The 17,850-nt window shown below is 39.2% G+C and overlaps 1 long non-coding RNA gene across 1 annotated transcript; it reads right to left on the bottom strand.

Moving 5' to 3' along the window:
• Positions 1-6,112: 6,112 nt before the first annotated feature.
• LOC142327058 (uncharacterized) lies at positions 6,113-17,348 on the bottom strand. Its single transcript, XR_012756900.1, has 3 exons — positions 16,283-17,348; positions 8,976-9,104; positions 6,113-6,887 (listed from the first exon to the last, which is right to left on the bottom strand). It is a non-coding gene; the product is annotated as an uncharacterized LOC142327058 (long non-coding RNA).
• Between the last annotated feature and the right edge of the window lie 502 nt (positions 17,349-17,850).

Below are 17,850 nucleotides of genomic sequence, written 5' to 3'. Positions count from 1 at the left end.
ATTTTTTGGAGGAAAAATCTTTGTTATTTCTAAATATAATTTCCTTTCAATCTATAGACTTGGTCTATTGATATTCAAGTTTTTTGATCCTATTTTTATATTATGCTTTATCCTAGTCTTGAAAACAGGCAGCTGTAACCACTTAACTGATTTTACTGTAAAATAGATGTTTTCAATATTACTGTATCTCTCAAAATACCACAAAAGGATTTATCCTGTTTGATTATAGTGAATTAATCAAAATGCTTAAAGCTAAGGAATACTATATGAAATGTAGATTAAGAAGCAATTTTTTTATGAATGAATCTAAGGTATTAAAAAATAATTTCAAACAAAAAAATTATTAATATTAAGAAGCTGGGTGATTCGGCTGTCCGCTGGGACGGGCAAAATAAGACAACAAAAGCTGGTCTCGCCTATCCCAAAATGATGGCTCGCTACTGTCTACAAGTAAGCTTGCGATGGGGCTCGATCTAAACACACGCGTGGCAAGCCGAAGAAAAGAATGATGCACACCGTCCAGCATCTTAAGTACGGTTTGACGAGCTGAAGAATAGGCGGCACAACCATAATCCAAACGGGAACGAACAAGGGAGTAGTAAAAACGTAACATACATGACCGATCGGCCCCCCCCCAGTTGGTGTTACTAAGGACCCGCATCATATCCAAAAGTTTGGAACACTTTGTCCTCAATTCCCTTATATGTGTGACCCAAGTAAGACGGCTATCAAAAAGCAAACCCAGAAACCTGACGTAAGTAGAGACAGCAATAAGCTCTCTGTTCAAAAAAACGCGCGGATTTGAAGGGTTCCGTAGCCGAGAAAAACTACACATTTCGTCTTGTCGGGTGAAAATGTGAAACTAGTAGTCCCTGACCAAGCCTCAAGGCAAAATATAGTGTTCTGTATCAGTCGCTCCGCAGTGGGTGTAGAGCGGCTCGCAACGTAAATAATAAAATCATCAACGAAAAGACAACAAGAGACAGGAGCCTGTACACAGTTGGTAATGCTGTTTATGGCCACAGAAAACAAGGTGGCACTTAATACACTACCTTGAGGTACCTCATTTTCTGAGACGACACTGTCTGAAAGGGAATCGTCTACACGAACACGAAAAAGCAAGCATATTGCCAGTGATCCCCCACCTCCTAAGAGTGTTAAGAATGCCACGTCGCCAGGCCGTGTCGTACACCTTTTTTATATCGAAGACGATAGCAACGAGGTGTTGGCGGTTCAGGAAGGCGTTTTGTATGGCTGTCTCCATCGACACCAAATGGTTAATGGAAGATCTCCCCTGTCGGAAACCACACTATTCCGAAGAAAGACTTGTCCAGAGAGTAAACCATTGTAAATACTCAAAAGATGTTGTAGTGCTGAGCCAAGAAGGCGCGAAAGCATACAAAGGCGAACGTTGTCTGGTCCAGGGGAAGTGTCACGTGAATTCCCAAGTGCGTGCAACAATTCGTTAAGTAAGAATGGAGTGTTCAATTCACCAACCGAAACACCAATATTCAACGCCAATACTTCCATCCGTGCTTTGTACCTCTGAAAGTCGTTACTATATGACGAAGTGAGAGACACCGAGCGGAAGGATTTCGCTAAAGTATTTGCTACAGCCGAAGATGACGTAAGGAGTTCTCCCTCATCGACGAGACCGAGAATAGATTGCCCTGGCGATCTGAAAATTGCATGGATTTTTCTCCACACAGTAGACGTGGGAGTAGTACGTGAGATGGAGTTCACATACTTCGTCCATGAATTCCTCTTAGTTGTCAAGAAGACCCGACGGCACACTGCCCTAGCCCTGCGGTACATATCTAGATGTTCAATTGTAGGTCTATTATTGAATTTGCGTAGTGCTCAACGTCGATCCCGAGTAGCAAACTTGCCATCATCATTCCACCACGGAACGGAAGGACGTTTAGGATTACCCGATGTTTGTGGGACATATCTGCTGGCAGTTTCAAGTATTTTGGACGTAAGAGAGGAAAGTTGCTCAAGGATGTCCGCACCGACGTCACACTGCGATTGGAAGGCCATACGATATCCATCCCAATTCGCCTTTTCAACAATCCACCTCCGTGGCCTTCTCCGAATCTCGTGGTCCACACAGAAACGAAGAACAATTGGTTTATGGTCGCTGCCATGAAAATCATCACCAATCAAAACGAGGGAGTAAAGCCGGCGAGCACATGGAGAGATCGATATTAGACACAGTACCAGATGATAAAGACATGAATGTATGAAACCCATCATTCAGCAAACAAAGGTCCAAGTCCTGTCTCACATCGTGTACTATAATTCCCCGAGTGGAGCAGAAAGTCGAGCCCCAAGAAACATGGTGGGCATTGAAGTCTCCTCTACTATTAACGATGGAGATGGTATTTGTGCGAGGAGGTCTGAGATATCCATAGCACTGAACTCAGTGTTCGGCGAGAGATATAGATTGCAGATATGCAACTTGAAGGGGACAGAGATCTTCACTGCAACAGCAGGAACGAGAGTGGTCAGTCAAATCCTTGTAGCTGATACCTCATCCCTCATGAAAATAGCCACTCCACCACTCTCTCTACCGTCCACTACACAGTCGAATCTCTCACAAAAGTATCCCCTGAGTGCGATCGGGTCATGTCGCAGAAGATGAGTCTCCTGGAAACACATGACAATCAGATCATGCAGCTGCGCCAATACTCCAACATCTGCAATGCGGGACTGTAGACCCCAAAAATTCCACTGAATAATGTTCATAAAATTAAAATAAAGTAAAAAATATAAATATAATAAATAATAAGTATACCCAGGAAACCATATAGAATTCAGTTGTACGTGATTCTACTTTTCTTTTTTGTGTTCTTCAACTTTGATAACTCCGATGCCTTTGGGTCGGGAGGTTCCTCAACTATATCCTTCAGTATATGGGGTGACGGCGGAGGAGATTTATGAGAAAACGGGATGTCGCTACTGACATCCCAGATGGGGTGGTCATGCGGGTCACTTTCGTGGGGACCTTGTAAGTTGGCTTACCGCCGTCTGTGGTAGCTTCTGCCCGTACCGGCAGCACGTTGGGAGCAGGAACTTTTCTATAGACCACACTATTGGATTCAGTTATTGCGACACAGGACTTTTCACTCACCCTTGTCAGCCCGGAAATAGTGGCTGTCGGCGGCACTTTGGGAGTAGGAACTTTTGTACGGACCACAATGCTGGATTCAGTTATTGCGACGCAGGACTTTTCACTCATCCTTGTCAACCCGGAAATAGTGGCCATAAGCGAAGTAACCTGATCAGAAAGCATCTGAACGAGCTTCTTAAGTTCCGTGCAGGATCCACACTGTGGAGAATGAACAGGTGTAGCAGTCTGTTTTGACGCAGCAGCGGCGAAGGACACATCAGGTTGAACGAGATTACGTGAGTTAACTATCCTCCTGTACCCCCTGCGTGTAGCCGGGAAAGATAGTTTCTGCTCAGTACAGATCTTGAGAATCGCCTTCTCTTCCTTAAAGGTTGGGCAATCCCGGGAGCGAGCCGTATGTGAACCATTGCAGTTCGCACATCTTTCTCTTTCCTCGCAGTTAGCGTCACTGTGGCCTTTGGTAGCACTTCGAGCAGAGATCTCCGACCTCCAGCAAGATGTTGTAGTGTGACCGTACCTTTGGCACCTGAAACACCGCCGTGGGTTGGGAATGACACCGCCGTGGGTTGGGAATGAACTGGCGTACTCGGACGGAGAGATATCCCACTCTAATCCCCTCTGGAGGAACAGGAAGACTGAACGTCAGTATAAGGGACGGCGTCGGTTCTTCTGTCCCGTTCTGCCGTCTCATCATACGTTTCACCTCTACAACACCTTGAGTACTAAGTTCATCAACAATTTCCCTCAAATTCATTTCTAGAAAGTCACGACAAAAAATCACTCCTCGACTGGTATATAGGGTCTTGTGACACGCCGTACTTACGATTATGCCACCCATATTGGTCAGACGTAACAAAGACCGATTCTGCTCATCGTTATATGTCTCCATCAGAATTGTCCCATCACGTAATTTTTTTATGTTCCTCGGAGAACCAATACACCCTGTGATGCATTTACTAATCAAGAAAGGTGAGACCTTTTGAAGGGAGCCACCTTCCTGATTATTCCTAACAACAACAAAGCGAACATTCTTGCACCTAACACCATCTTCATCGGCTGTAGCAAAATTATCCTCGTCAGACGAAGCTGACCGAGGCCTTATCACCAGACTTAAATTGGTTTTTTTCAGATGGACCACCAACCATCATAGAATTAGCTGTAGGAACAGAAATTTTGGCCCCATGAGAACCGGCGATACAATAGAACACTCCAGCAGAGCGCACGCGTACTGGAGCTAGAGCTAAAAACAACTGGGTTTGCTCTGGTGCCCAGAGGACATAGTTCGAGACTCACTACGTACAGCCATTCATCCATCGGTACGATAGTTCCCACCTTGGGTTACGGTTGCATTTTCTACGATGTCGCAACACCACCAAGTGAAACTGAAAGAGAAAACTGTGTTGGATGTTGTTGTGTAGTCGAGTAAATGTATATGTTGTAATTCATGTAGTGTACCTGGTGTAGTATACATGTACAGTGAAAAGTATTCTGCAGCTAAGTGTGTAGTGGGAAGAAAAGCTGCAGAGGCTAGGCCCGTGGGGACGCCAACCCCCAAAGTCTTAAAGAATAAGACTCCCCTTCGGGGATTTGTTACTCATGCCATTTGCTGTGTAGCTGTTTGCTGTTTTTACTGTTCCTTGGTGTCAGGTCGGTAATGATGAATCAGGCTTTGTCAATTTTTTGGATTGGTGCAAAATTCCTCTCAGTTACATTAAAATAGCCTGAATTTTGCTTAAAAATGTTTATTCATTCACACTTTCAATCAATTATGAGCAAATGCAGGACCACATAGGTAAATTCTGGACAGCTTTAACATTTGTAAATATATGTATAAAATAATATTCACCCATTCAATTCAGACATCTATTACCAGTATGATCTCTCGCATTTTCAATCTTTTATTGGCCAGACATATATAATGGGTTTTTCTTATATTATCGGCTATGGCTACCTCAACCGGCTGGAATGTTCACAGTCATTTGTGTTCATAAGACCTCTCTCAAAATAAACCATCACAAACTGTTATAATCGAAGGAGCTGATTCACTGTAATAATAATCCACCTCGACTTTAGTTGCTTGTATGGTTTTGCTTTTCAAAGAGAGAGGAAACCAACCAAAAATGTACAGAGTATTAATTATAAAGAACAACGTAAAATATTATTATTATAATTAGTATTAATAAATGTTATTATTATTAGTAAATATTATTAATGCCTGATAACACTGAAAATGATGTAACATTAAAACTATGCATAGTAGATTTATGCAATATGTGATGGAAAATTAAGGTTATTTATTCATATGTTGTGATTAAAATTTTAGAAAAGTAAAGTAAAATAATTTATAATAAAGAGTTATTCAAAATCCATTGTAAGTGTGTTGGTAAGGGAAATAACTAGAATTGCTGTGATAGGTGATGTGAGAAGCCCTTGATGTGAGAAGAGGTGATGTGAAGCATGCCCTTCACCCACTAATTGATTTCAGAAGTACTAATAAATAATAATATATTAGTACTGATGTATGTTAAATACGTCACAGCTGCCACAATGTCATGGTTACAGGTAATCTGATATAAGACACAAGCCAATTTGTCAGCTACCCCCGACCACTCCAAAAATAATAAGCATCCTGCATCAATCTTATTTAGGGAAGTAAGGCTAAATGTAAGGCTTATGGGCTTGTCAGCAAGCAAAACCTTACAAAATATAGATGTGATATTTTTACTCAAGATGTTACACATTCACAATATTCATCTCAGGAATATGCTATATAATTGACATCATTAATTTCAGAGAAAGAATAATTCATAACTATTATTTAAGGAAATTTGGTGGTTCATTTAAATGTGATTTACACATAGAATAAAAAAATAATCAATAAATATATAATTTCTTTGACCCGGTTATGTAAACCCTTCATGTAAATCACATTTAAATAAACTACCAAATTTCCTTAAATATTAGTTATAAATCTTCACAAATGGTTTCAATGGTAACAATAGATAATTCAGTTTTACAACTGTTCAGTTAAATGACTGTAGGAAACAGATACATTTATGTATTTTAAAACAAACAACTTTTTTATAAAAAGATTTTCTATAAACATACTTTTTTTTTTAATAAACAAATAAATCATTCAATGAAGTAATAATCATTACAAAAGCACTCATCAACATACATAAAAAATTCAGTAGAATTATTTTTAAAAAATAAAGCCATTAAAAGTTGCACAATTTTCTTGGAAAAGTTATCCCTAGGGCTTCGCCCTTCACAATCTCCTCTTAAGAGGAAAATTACGTATTATAATAAAGTATGTAATTAAGAGACTAAAAAATTACTCTTTCAGTAAAATTTTGGAACTTACATGTTCCAACACAGATAAAACTGTGTTTTTTTTAGAAAAAAAAACTTTAAAATTCTATTCTTTATTGAATGCTTAACAGACTAAATGAGAAAATAAAAGGCTTTTATTTGATAAATAATATGTGGTTTTACAAAATTATAACAGCTCAAACTTTTCTTTTACTAGTCAAACTTCAAGTTTTTCCTTTTTTTTAAAGTAACAACTTCACAAATCACCTGAAATTATACATTAAAGTAGATAATATGTTACACATTTTGTTCAAAGTAATCACAGAACTGGAATATCTCTTCAGTCTGAAGATAATAAGCAAAAAACAGGCCAACATCCTTTTGGAATTTTTTAGTGATAAATTATGTTTTTTTCTTAGAACCTGTCATGAAACATCAAGATCTGCAAAAAAAATCCCATTAGTATATTTTCCCTTATATAGTACACTGTTAGCTTTAAAGCTGTTTTTAGGTTTTGTTTCTGTGTTTGGCTATTATTTTGTTGTTATTTTTGCACAGAAGTCAGTATGTTGATGAATTTTCTGGTCAAATATTTTATTCAGCCACTCCACAAAGAACAAAATTAAAGAACATTCTTACCTTTACATTTTTAATATATATATATATATATATATATATATATATATATATATATAAAATATAATATATAGTATAATATTATATTTTATATATATTCAGTGGCAAACAAATTAATCCGAACACAGTATTTTTAACAGAAACATTTTAAAAGAAAAAATGTTTAATAGTTAAATTTACTCAAGTTCAATAGTTTGTGTCCTCCTTTGTTATTGATTATCTCATTAATCCTCTTTGGCATTGATTCCACTAAGGTAGAACAATGATTTTTGATTTCTTCATCTCAAAACCAAACCTCTATCGCTGAACTAAAAAGATCAGTTTTTGTACTACAATTCATTTTCCCAAGTCTTCTTCTAAGTATAGCCTATAAATTTTCAATAGGATTCAGGTCAGGGGAGTTACCTGGCCGTGAGAGCACTCAAATATGTTTGTTTTTGAAGAACTCTTTTGCTTTCTTTGACATATAACATGGTGCAAGGTCCTGTTGGAAAATGAGTTCTGGGTTCTGCATAAGCAGGACTACTTTTCTTTGGCATATGTTAATGTATCGGTCCAATTTCATCACCCCATCCACAATCATAAGTGCTTCCAGCCCTTCATGTGTAAAACATCCCCAAAACATCTTTTTGCCAGGATGATTGGGAGTTTGTTGCAGGCGTGCTGCCTTCTCATTTGCTGACTTACGAATGTAGGCTTCTCTCTCTCATGGGCAAAGAAATGAGTCTCATCTTAAAAAATAACTTTTTCCTACATCTCAATAGTCCATTCTTTATGTTCCTTTGTCCATTGAATTCGTTTTGTCTTTATAACCTGTGTCAGTAACCGCCTCTTTATAGGTTTCCAAGCAATACTTCCCTCTGCCAAAAATCTTCTGCTAACTGTCATATCAGAAACATTAGTCCCACTGGTTCTCAAGCCCCTATTAATGTCAACAGCTGACAATCGTGGATTAATTTTGCTTATTAGTAATCGATGCTGTGTAGGCGTGGTTTTCCTTTTCCATCCACATTTTCCTTTTCTCTTTGGAAAGACTGAACCTGTTTCCTTAAGCATTTTCACATGCATTTACAGTACCTAACCCTATTTTTATTTATTTTTTTTTTTTAACCTTTGGGTATTGCTTCAGAACTCACAAAGTCACCAAAAACTAATTGATAATGAATATAAAAGCACAAAAACCACTAATTTTGTTTGTATATGAACTAACAACATAACCTGAAACAACAAACAGCAAGCAGTCTGCCACAGAATGAAAATTTTCTACAACATAACAAAAATTCCCTTTGTTCAGATTAATTTGTTTGCTAATGTGTTTGTATATATATATATATATAAATAACATGATATACCTTACTTGGAAATGTTATTGGGGTTTTGAAATATAATCGAACCACTAAGAAAAAAAAAGATTGTTTAATGCGCATCAATATTTAAAATACAAAAATATCTTATAGAGTACAAAATGGTCTAAATGAAATTAATATCCTAGTTTTTAAAAAATTATAAAGTACGTTGCTGACCGAGTAATAAAACATTTGGTATGAAATGATCTCAATAACAATAATTTATTTTTCAAAAGTAATGTCAATGGTAACTTACTCCTTAATATATTTAAAATTTCATAAATAATTTACTTAATGAGAGTAACATTTAAGTGAAAATTTATAACTGGCAGTGATGTCTGTCGATAAACAAACAACATAAATATTTTACACAAGTTTGCTAACAAAAACTCTTTGTACATCTTAACTAATTATTATGCGGCTTTCAACCGCATAATTTTAAATTAATATTAAAATTACCGTACAATTATTTTAAATAATTCCTCTTTCATAAATGTTTATAATTATTACAAGAATTAAATTAATTAAAAAAATATAATTGTACTTACTGTTTTAAAACAAGGTAATTTAACCAAAACTTTTATTATAAGATGCGATAAGTTCATTATCACATAATAATATACTACCGCTGTTCTAAAACTTCTGATATAGCGATATCAATAATTAAATATTCACACCTGAAATTCATAAGTTCATTAAAATGTGTACATATATATGCAAAATAATGAAATGCTAATCTATTCTACAGATGATTTATAATTTCAAGGTCGTATTATACCATTTATTTCATAAATAATAGGTTTATTCATGTAAATTATAATTTTAATTAAACTAGTTATTTCTCTCTTTACAAAAACTATTAAGTAAACTAACTGCACTGTAACTCCAATACCGGCATTTTATATTAATAACAATAAAAAGAATTGTATTAGTGCGGTAACATTAATTTTAACAAACAAAGTCTATTAAATATAACACAAGTTATTCGTCCTTAGTCCAGAGGAGGAAGATATTGTAATTATAGTATTATCCTCCAATAATAATAGATCCAGGACCTATCTTTTAATCTACTGCTGTAAGCAGGAAATAATTATTGTCTTGTGATATTGCACAAGTAAACACTCTCTGCTATTTTATTTTTTATTAATAATTTTTTTCTGTGAAAATTTTAAAGGAGAATGTATTATGTTTGAATCGGTCTCAAATTCTGACCGAATGACCATCATGCATACATAAAAATGTAAGGGAATAATTTAAATAAATTATCCTCCGGTTTAGTCTCGATACATTAATCATAAATGTTGAATAATAAATTATCGGACTACAAAAAGAAACTTACATCTGTATGCCTTTATATGTACTCATCTTCATGTAAGATGAATGAACAAGTATATTCTGTAAAATATTTAGGTTTATCAATTGACTTCTTTGAATCAGAAAACACACGCATTTTAAAATTAAGAAAGTAATTACTCCTCATAAGTTTCACTAGTATTTCGAACGCCTATTATAAGGAGCAGACAAACAAAGTCAAGGGACTTAAAAAGCCCGCGACTTTGGACGGCCGCAGCTGGGCCCGTGTTGCCGGTGGGGGAAAAACAGTCCCCAAACCGGAGGTGCCGGCACCCGTGGCCAAAGCGGTCGTGAAAAAAGGGGAGGTACCCTCCCCAACACCCGCCAAGCCAAAACCGGCGGCAACCACCAAGAAGGTGGTGAAACAAAAGGCGGCGACAAAGCCGGCCCCGGCGAAGAAGGCCAAGCCTTCCTCGACGGGAAAGGCAAAGCCGGCCCCGGCGAAGAAGGCCAAGCCTTCCTCGACGGGAAAGGCAAAGCCTGCTCCGGCTGGGAAGGCCAAGCAGGCTGTTAAAAACACCGCGGCCCCTGTGGCCCCGCACCCCACCAAAAGGGCGGCCGCGCCAAAAGGCACCCCCAGCGGCAATCCGAAACCGGCTACCCCGTTGGAGACCACTGGCATGGACTTCCTGTCGCAGATGACAGTGAAGGATATCCTGCCAGATATCATGATGGTTTTGCCACGCCTGCTCCAGGCAAAATCTCTCAAGGACTGTATTCAGTCCTTAATAGAGTGCCTCATGGCTGTACTGTCCAGGTATGGTTAGGCCCACCCTCAGACTCTTGCAGTGGAACGCCAACTCAGTAGTAGGCCGGACGGAGGAACTATGCCGTCTGGCCGAGGATCTACTGATAGACGTGATACTGTTGTCTGAGACGTGCTTGAACCCAAACAAGCAACTGACCCTTCGGAACTATTTTACATATAGGACGGATAGGCCAGTTCGACCCGGATCTCGCACCTCTGGTGGAACTGCGGTTTTAGTCCACAGACGCTACATGCATACGCGCGTTGTTCTTCATACAAACGTGATGGAACAAACGTGTGTGCATGTGGAGCATCTGGGCACGGTGTATCGGCTGGTTTCGGCTTATAGCAAGCCGAACGACGCGGTAACCGGCGCAGATCTGGATGCCGTGCTGGAAAATTGGGATGGGCCCGTGATACTCATGGGCGACCTCAATGCCAAACACGTGTCATGGAACAGCATTCTGACAAATCCGAATGGCAGATTGCTGTACGAAAGGGCGAGAGCCCGCCGCTTGGTCGTCGTAGGCCCTGAGGTGCCCACGTTCGTGCATCGCTCAGGCAGATCTAGGCCTGACGTGCTGGATATCGCAGTCATGAAGGGGGGTACCCTCCCATTCATGATTGAAACGATAGAAGACCTCAGCTCGGACCATTCCCCTGTCCTGTTGGAACTAGGTCAGGCAGGGGGTGGCCGAGATCCCCCGCCTATACCCCGAAGGTCAGTCAACTGGAAAAGGTTCTACGAGACCCTCCAGCGGGAGTACAGGCCGGTAAATCCTGAGCTCCTGAACACCCCGGAGGAAATCGACGACACTGTCGGGCGTGTCACGTCGTCAATGACCGAGGCCCTGGCAGGCAGCTCATCGGCCAAAACTCGAGCAGTTGTTCGAAACGACCTCCCTCCTCATATCTCCGAAGCCATAACGGAGAAACGACGACTGAGGAGTAGATATCGAATCACCCTGTCCCCCGCTGATAACCGGGCCTTTTATAATCAAACGGACAGGGTAAAACAACTGCTGACAAGCCATCGAGAGGATTCGTGGAACGAATACCTCGCCGCGGTCTCTGACGACATCTCCTCGGTGTTCAGGTTGAACAGGAGACTGCGAGAAGGGAAGAAGCCTCGCCATCCGGTTGTGGGGCAGCGAGGTTTTCTTGCATACTCGGAGGCGGAGAGGGCCGAGGTATTCGCCGATACCTTGGAGGAGCAGTTCACTCCAAACCCCCCTCCCTCCCCGAACGACGAGCACACAACCGAGGTGGAATCCTTTCTTGTAGATTATTTCTCACAGGTGGAGGACGCCCCTCTAGAGATTGACCAAGTCACTGAAGCGGAAGTTTCCGCAGCCATTAAGGCCACAAGCCCCGACAAGGCCCCGGGTGTCGACGGGATCAGCGCCCGTGCATTCCGGAACATACCGGCCTCCGTGATTACAGCAATTTCGGTGATATTCACGTCCATTTTGTACGTTGGATATTTCCCGAATTGTTGGAAAACGGCCAAAGTCGTATGTTTACCCAAACCGGGGAAAAGTTTACTTTTCCCACGGAATTATAGGCCAATCTCCCTGTTACCGGTATTGTCTAAGTTGTTCGAGAGGATTTTTCTCGAAAAACTGAGGCGATACATGGAGGGAGAAGTGCGGCCCGAGCAATTTGGGTTCAGGGAGGGTCACTCAACCACCCTCCAACTGGTAAAAATAATAGACGACCTTGTCGGAGGCCTGAACAGGAAACGGGTGACTGCAGCCGTTTTTCTGGATGTGGCCAAGGCCTTTGACAAAGTTTGGCATAGCGGGCTGCTTTATAAGCTAGCGCGATCGGCGATCCCGTACCGCTATGTCAGACTGATGCGGTCATATCTGCTAGACCGACATTTTGTCGTGCGCGTAGGGGAAACGATTTCCTCTACCAGAGAAATAGCCGCTGGGGTTCCCCAAGGAGCAGTACTTTCCCCGTTCTTGTACACTTTGTACGTGAACGATATGCCGCTGTCGGAAGGGGTCAAAACGGCCCTTTACGCAGACGACACGGCATATTTCTACGAATCCGCAAATGTGGATTACGCGGTCCGGAGGCTCCAAAGGCAGCTGGACTTAGTGGAACCGTGGCTCGACATGTGGAGAATCAGGGTCAACGGTGAAAAATCGGTGGCCGTGATGTTCACATGCAAGACACGAAAACCGACCAGAGAGCTGGAAATCTCAGGGGAGAAAATCCCTTTTGAGAAAACAGTTAAGTACCTGGGGGTGGTGTTGGACAGGCGGCTTACCTTCGGCGAACATGTAAATTATGCGACCCGGAGGGCTAAGGCCGCCAGAGCCTCGCTATACCCAGTGCTGAACAGTGCCAGCCCGTACCCACTGGCAACTAAGCTCCTCATTTTTCGGCTGTACGTACTGCCGATTCTAACATATGCTTACCCGGCATGGGGGGCAGTGTTGAGCTCCTCGCTTCAAAAGAAGATCGAGGCCGTCCAAAACATCGCGTTGCGGACGATCTTTGGAGCTCCGTGGTTCGTCAGGAACGCCACTCTCCGATGTGATGCGAGATTTCAATCCGTGTCCGAGGTGGGGGTGGCGCAGGCGCGCAGACTGTTCGGGAGAGCGACTGTGTCCGAACACAGTCATCTTCGGGACATCTGCCGAGAGGACCCAACTCCGACAGTTGTAAGGAAGCGGCCTCACGCCGTACTGGACAAACCACCGTGATGGTGCGGTGCGGTAGCCGAAAATCGACAAACCAGGCTTAGGGGCCTCCATATCGCATGAGCCATAAACGGAATAGTGCGTCAGACGCGTTTCCGGGGTCGCGAGTGAAAAGTTTTCGCGAGTTATATAGTTTGAAGACGTCAAACACGGTAAGTCGCGCATAAAACAAAAACGCGGTCTAAATTTAAAAAAAACTTACAGTAAGACAAAATATCCCAGCAATTGCGACTGCTCCGGAAAAGGGGACGCATTGCTCCCTCCTTATAGCTAGTGCCCCGTTGTGGCGTATTCCTGCTAGCCTATTAAGCGTTAGCACCGAAAGGACTTCAGTGGACGGTCTGAAGGGGAATTACGTCGGGAGGACAGGCTTTATAAGCCTAGCCTTCCGCGGTCGGCCCATGAAATGGGTTCGATAACGCTGGTTTAACAACGGATTGGAATGCAATTAAATCCGTCTTAAATTCACTAAAATAATAATAGACAAAACTTGAAAAATTAGATCCGAGATTAAAAAAAAATAACCCTTTAAAAAAAAACAAGCCCGATTGGAATGATCCAGCAGCAAGGGACTCTGTCCAGGTTCTGCGATAAAGTAGGGAGTAATAGACTCCTGCCAACTTTCCATTCCATTCCATTCCTATTTCGAACGTTTTAATTCAGGTTCTCTTCCCGTATGTTATTACATCTATATATATGCCGGTAGAGTACGAAAACTGATGAGAATACTGGTTCTAGTGAGATCCACGAGAGTCCTAATAGGCACTGCATGTAACAGCAGCACGCTGAAATGAATGAATGATCAAATAATGAACAGACTGAGTCGGTTCGTAATGAGCAATACTTTGAAATTTTGCATCCATCTAAGAAGCAAATAAAATGTTGTTGTAGGCATAAGATGAAAATGTTCTTTCACAATTGACTGCATCGCAATAAATTAAATAGTTTCAGGAGGAGAACAGTTCCAGAATTTTGCCGAAAATAGTAGGGCTTAATTTCGACAAAATAAACCCACATTTTTTTGTTTCGGGTGAAGCAGCCACTGTAGGGAAAATGAAATCACGATTAACTAAACTGCCTCCATTGTTTGAGAAGCCTACCTCAATTCCATCATTACCGATAGTGAGGATTGGCTTCACCTACGATCCCAAAAGTAAACAGACAAGCACAGTATGAATATCAGCTGCTTTTTTATCCAAACAAGGCTAAAGTTGTTTGGCCACCAAAAAATACTGATGTTTTCCTTCTTCAACTATTGTGGAATGATTTACCATCGTGAAATGCCTTCCTCCCGAATAAAATAGTTACTGGCAGTATTGTGTTCAGTTTTAAAGACCCTCTCTTTTTTATATTTATCCTCCGGAACCGCTGTAAGAATTACTTCAGAGGATGAATGAGGATGAAATGTATGAATGTACATGAAGTGTAGTCTTATACAGTCTCAGGTTGAACGTATCTAATGAAAATGCCCTGAGTCGGATCCATTTTTTGGGTCAACATTGTCGCTCAATAAAACATTTAATGCGGGTCACCCCCTTCATATCTTTCTCTGGATGACTTTTTTCCCCTCACCTGAAATCGGGGATGCGGTGTCACTATTTTGATGACTCAACCGCCAATCTGAAGGAGTTGGACTCTCCTTGAGTCCGACTTCTTCAGCATTATTTTGATGCCTTCGTGCATTTAAATGTAGCGTTATCGGTATAACAGTGCTACAAGAAAGATCCAACCTTTAAATGAAAATAAAATTATATCCGTAAAAAATTTGTACATCGACAAGATATTTTTTCAACAGATGTAATAAAATAACTAACAAATATGTCATAAAAAGAATGGAATCGGGTCTAGTTCATCTACACAGAGAACCTTTAATATATATATATATCCAAAAATAAATGTCAATTGATAAAAAACTAAATTAAAATCTTATATAATAAAAAACTATATTTAAATATAGAACTATATATATTACACGCGGATTTAATTTAATGCAAATTATTTAAATTAATTAATTTCAACATTAATAATTTAATAGCGATTAAATACACCGATATGAACAGACTTTATAGTTTAATAAGTAAAACCGAATAATGATAAAGCAGCATTACACAATATAAATCAAAGATTATAAAACATTCTTAGAAATTTAACTTACAAATTTTTTAAACAAAAATAAAATTACTAAAAATACTATTATAGACGTAGAAAATAATATCATTAAAATTAATAATAAAGCTAAAAAAAAATAAACTGAGAAATCAGTTCGTTAATGTTATCGACATAATTAAAAACAAGAAATATTAATATTATTATAAATATTAAATATAATATTTAAATATTATAATCCATTTATCGTTAAATCAGATAAAACTAATACAATAATAACAACACCTATATAGAAAAAACTAATAAATTTATAAAAGATAATAAACCTTAAAGAAATAAAAGACCCTACAAATAAAATACAACAAACACTGCTCTAACGATTTAAAAATGTAAAAATATTTTCAAAGACAATTACACAAAACAAAATTTTAAATTCACTAACACTGGAGCCCGTACATTAAAAGCATTATCAAAAATTCATAGGACCGATATGATTATACGTCCCCTCATAAATTACATTAAATTCACCCGCAAACTAATTAAGTAAATTTCTATCAAATACATTTAAAGAACATATTAAATAGAAAATAAATATAATTTAAAAAACAGTTATGAATTAATACGTATTCTTGATAATATCAATATAAACAATCATAATAAACTTGTGACACTTTGAGATAGTTAAAACCATAAACATATACGGGTACTAGATGCAGCCAATGTACGCGAGCTTGTGACGTCACGAGCAGACTGCGTATTACTCGACCTATAAACATCAACTCCGCGTATCAAATCGAAGTATTACTTATTATCGTATTGTACGCGGTAATAACTATCACATTTACATTTACTAATTATAAACAATACGTAATTAATTCTTTTATAATTTTATTTGTACTAAATTATTAATTTTTAATAATAAACAAAAGCTTACCTGAATTTTCTTCACGCATCTCTCTCTTTTCCTGTTTAGCCTACGGTAACTACCGTTTAGATAATACTTCCGAGGATGAATGAGGATGATATGTATGAGTGTAAATGAAGTGTAGTCTTGTACATTCTCAGTTCGACTATTCCTGAGATGTGCGGTTAATTGAAACCCAACCGCCAAAGAACACCGGTATCCACGATCTAGTATTCAAATCCGTGTAAAAATAACTGGCTTTACTAGGACTTGAACGCTGGAACTCTCGGCTTCCAAATCAGCTGATTTGGGAAGACGCGTTCACCACTAGACCAACCCGGTGGGTTTCTTCACGCATCTAATTCAAATTTCTAGGAAATTCACCATCCTCGATAAACAAATCGCTGTCACTTTCACTATCAGAGTCTACACAATATAATGTTCTTTCATTTCATCTATCAGTGGTTCCAGTTTTTCATACTCTTTTTCAATTTTTTTTTTCTTTTTCACATAGGGTTTCCAGTCAACTTCATTTGTGGAATTAATTTTCTTCGTAGTTAATTTTTCAACATTAGTGAAAGAAAATGTCGTCTTATGATTCGCCACAAGTCTAATCCGTCTCGATCGGATTCAAATCAGGACGGTACGGTAGGAGTCTAAGAACACGATGCCCATGTTATTTCAAAAATTCATCCAAGTGATATTCGTACTTCAGTTTTATGTAACTTTACTAATTCATATAACTGTGATTACAGCATTTTTGAACTGTACGGAATATGGGTTTTCTCCAGTCAATCGCTCATATCTTTTCTTCTGGAGTTAGAATTTGGCGCTTTGTCACAATACTTGTGTTGTGATAAGGAGCGTTATCGACAACTACTACTGACATTGGCGGAAGAGATTTGGAATCAATATTTCACGCGCCCATTTCATGAAATTGTCTGCATTCATGCTGTCACGGTAGTCGCCACTTTCCGAACTGTCTTTCCAAGTTAGTAATGGGTTCGGAATAAAACCGATTCTTCTCTAGCATGAATTACTATTCAACGGTCAACTTTATTAATCGACATATGAAGACCCTCGACAATACCATCAGATCACGACTTTGTCGAACAATGCAAATTTAAAACGTACGTTTCATCCAAATAAACAATTGTAGCATTGATTTGTCTGCACTTAGCCATTGCCGGAAAATATTCAATTCTCTTTCACCTAATATTGGATTTTTCAATAAAACGTTATCTGTTATTTTCAGTTTTACGCCGTTTGAAACCTTTCAAAATAACAGCTAAATTTGATTCACTGCCTTTAAAATGAATAGATGACTGAAGTTCTTGCCTTATTTTTTTAAAAGTAAGTAATTTATTCTTCTTTGAATGAAATTCATTAACTGTTCTTTTAACCGCACCTAAATCAAAACTGTCCAGTCCACTGACAGGTTTTGAACGCCCTTTAAACTTTTTCGGCGTATTGAAAGAACACGATTGGGATGTTGATTGAAGAACCGTGTCTTTTTTCCTCTTCTGAGTTTTTGAACCCCGTGTTCTTGATATCCCACAAGCAGCAGCAGTTCTTTCTTTCCATTTCTGAATGCCAAT

The sequence above is a fragment of the Lycorma delicatula genome, chromosome 6 (genome assembly GCF_047948215.1).
Source record: "Lycorma delicatula isolate Av1 chromosome 6, ASM4794821v1, whole genome shotgun sequence".
NCBI lineage: Eukaryota > Metazoa > Arthropoda > Insecta > Hemiptera > Fulgoridae > Lycorma > Lycorma delicatula.
Note: the sequence above shows the minus strand (reverse complement) of the source record. Positions and strands in the feature narration are given on the sequence as shown.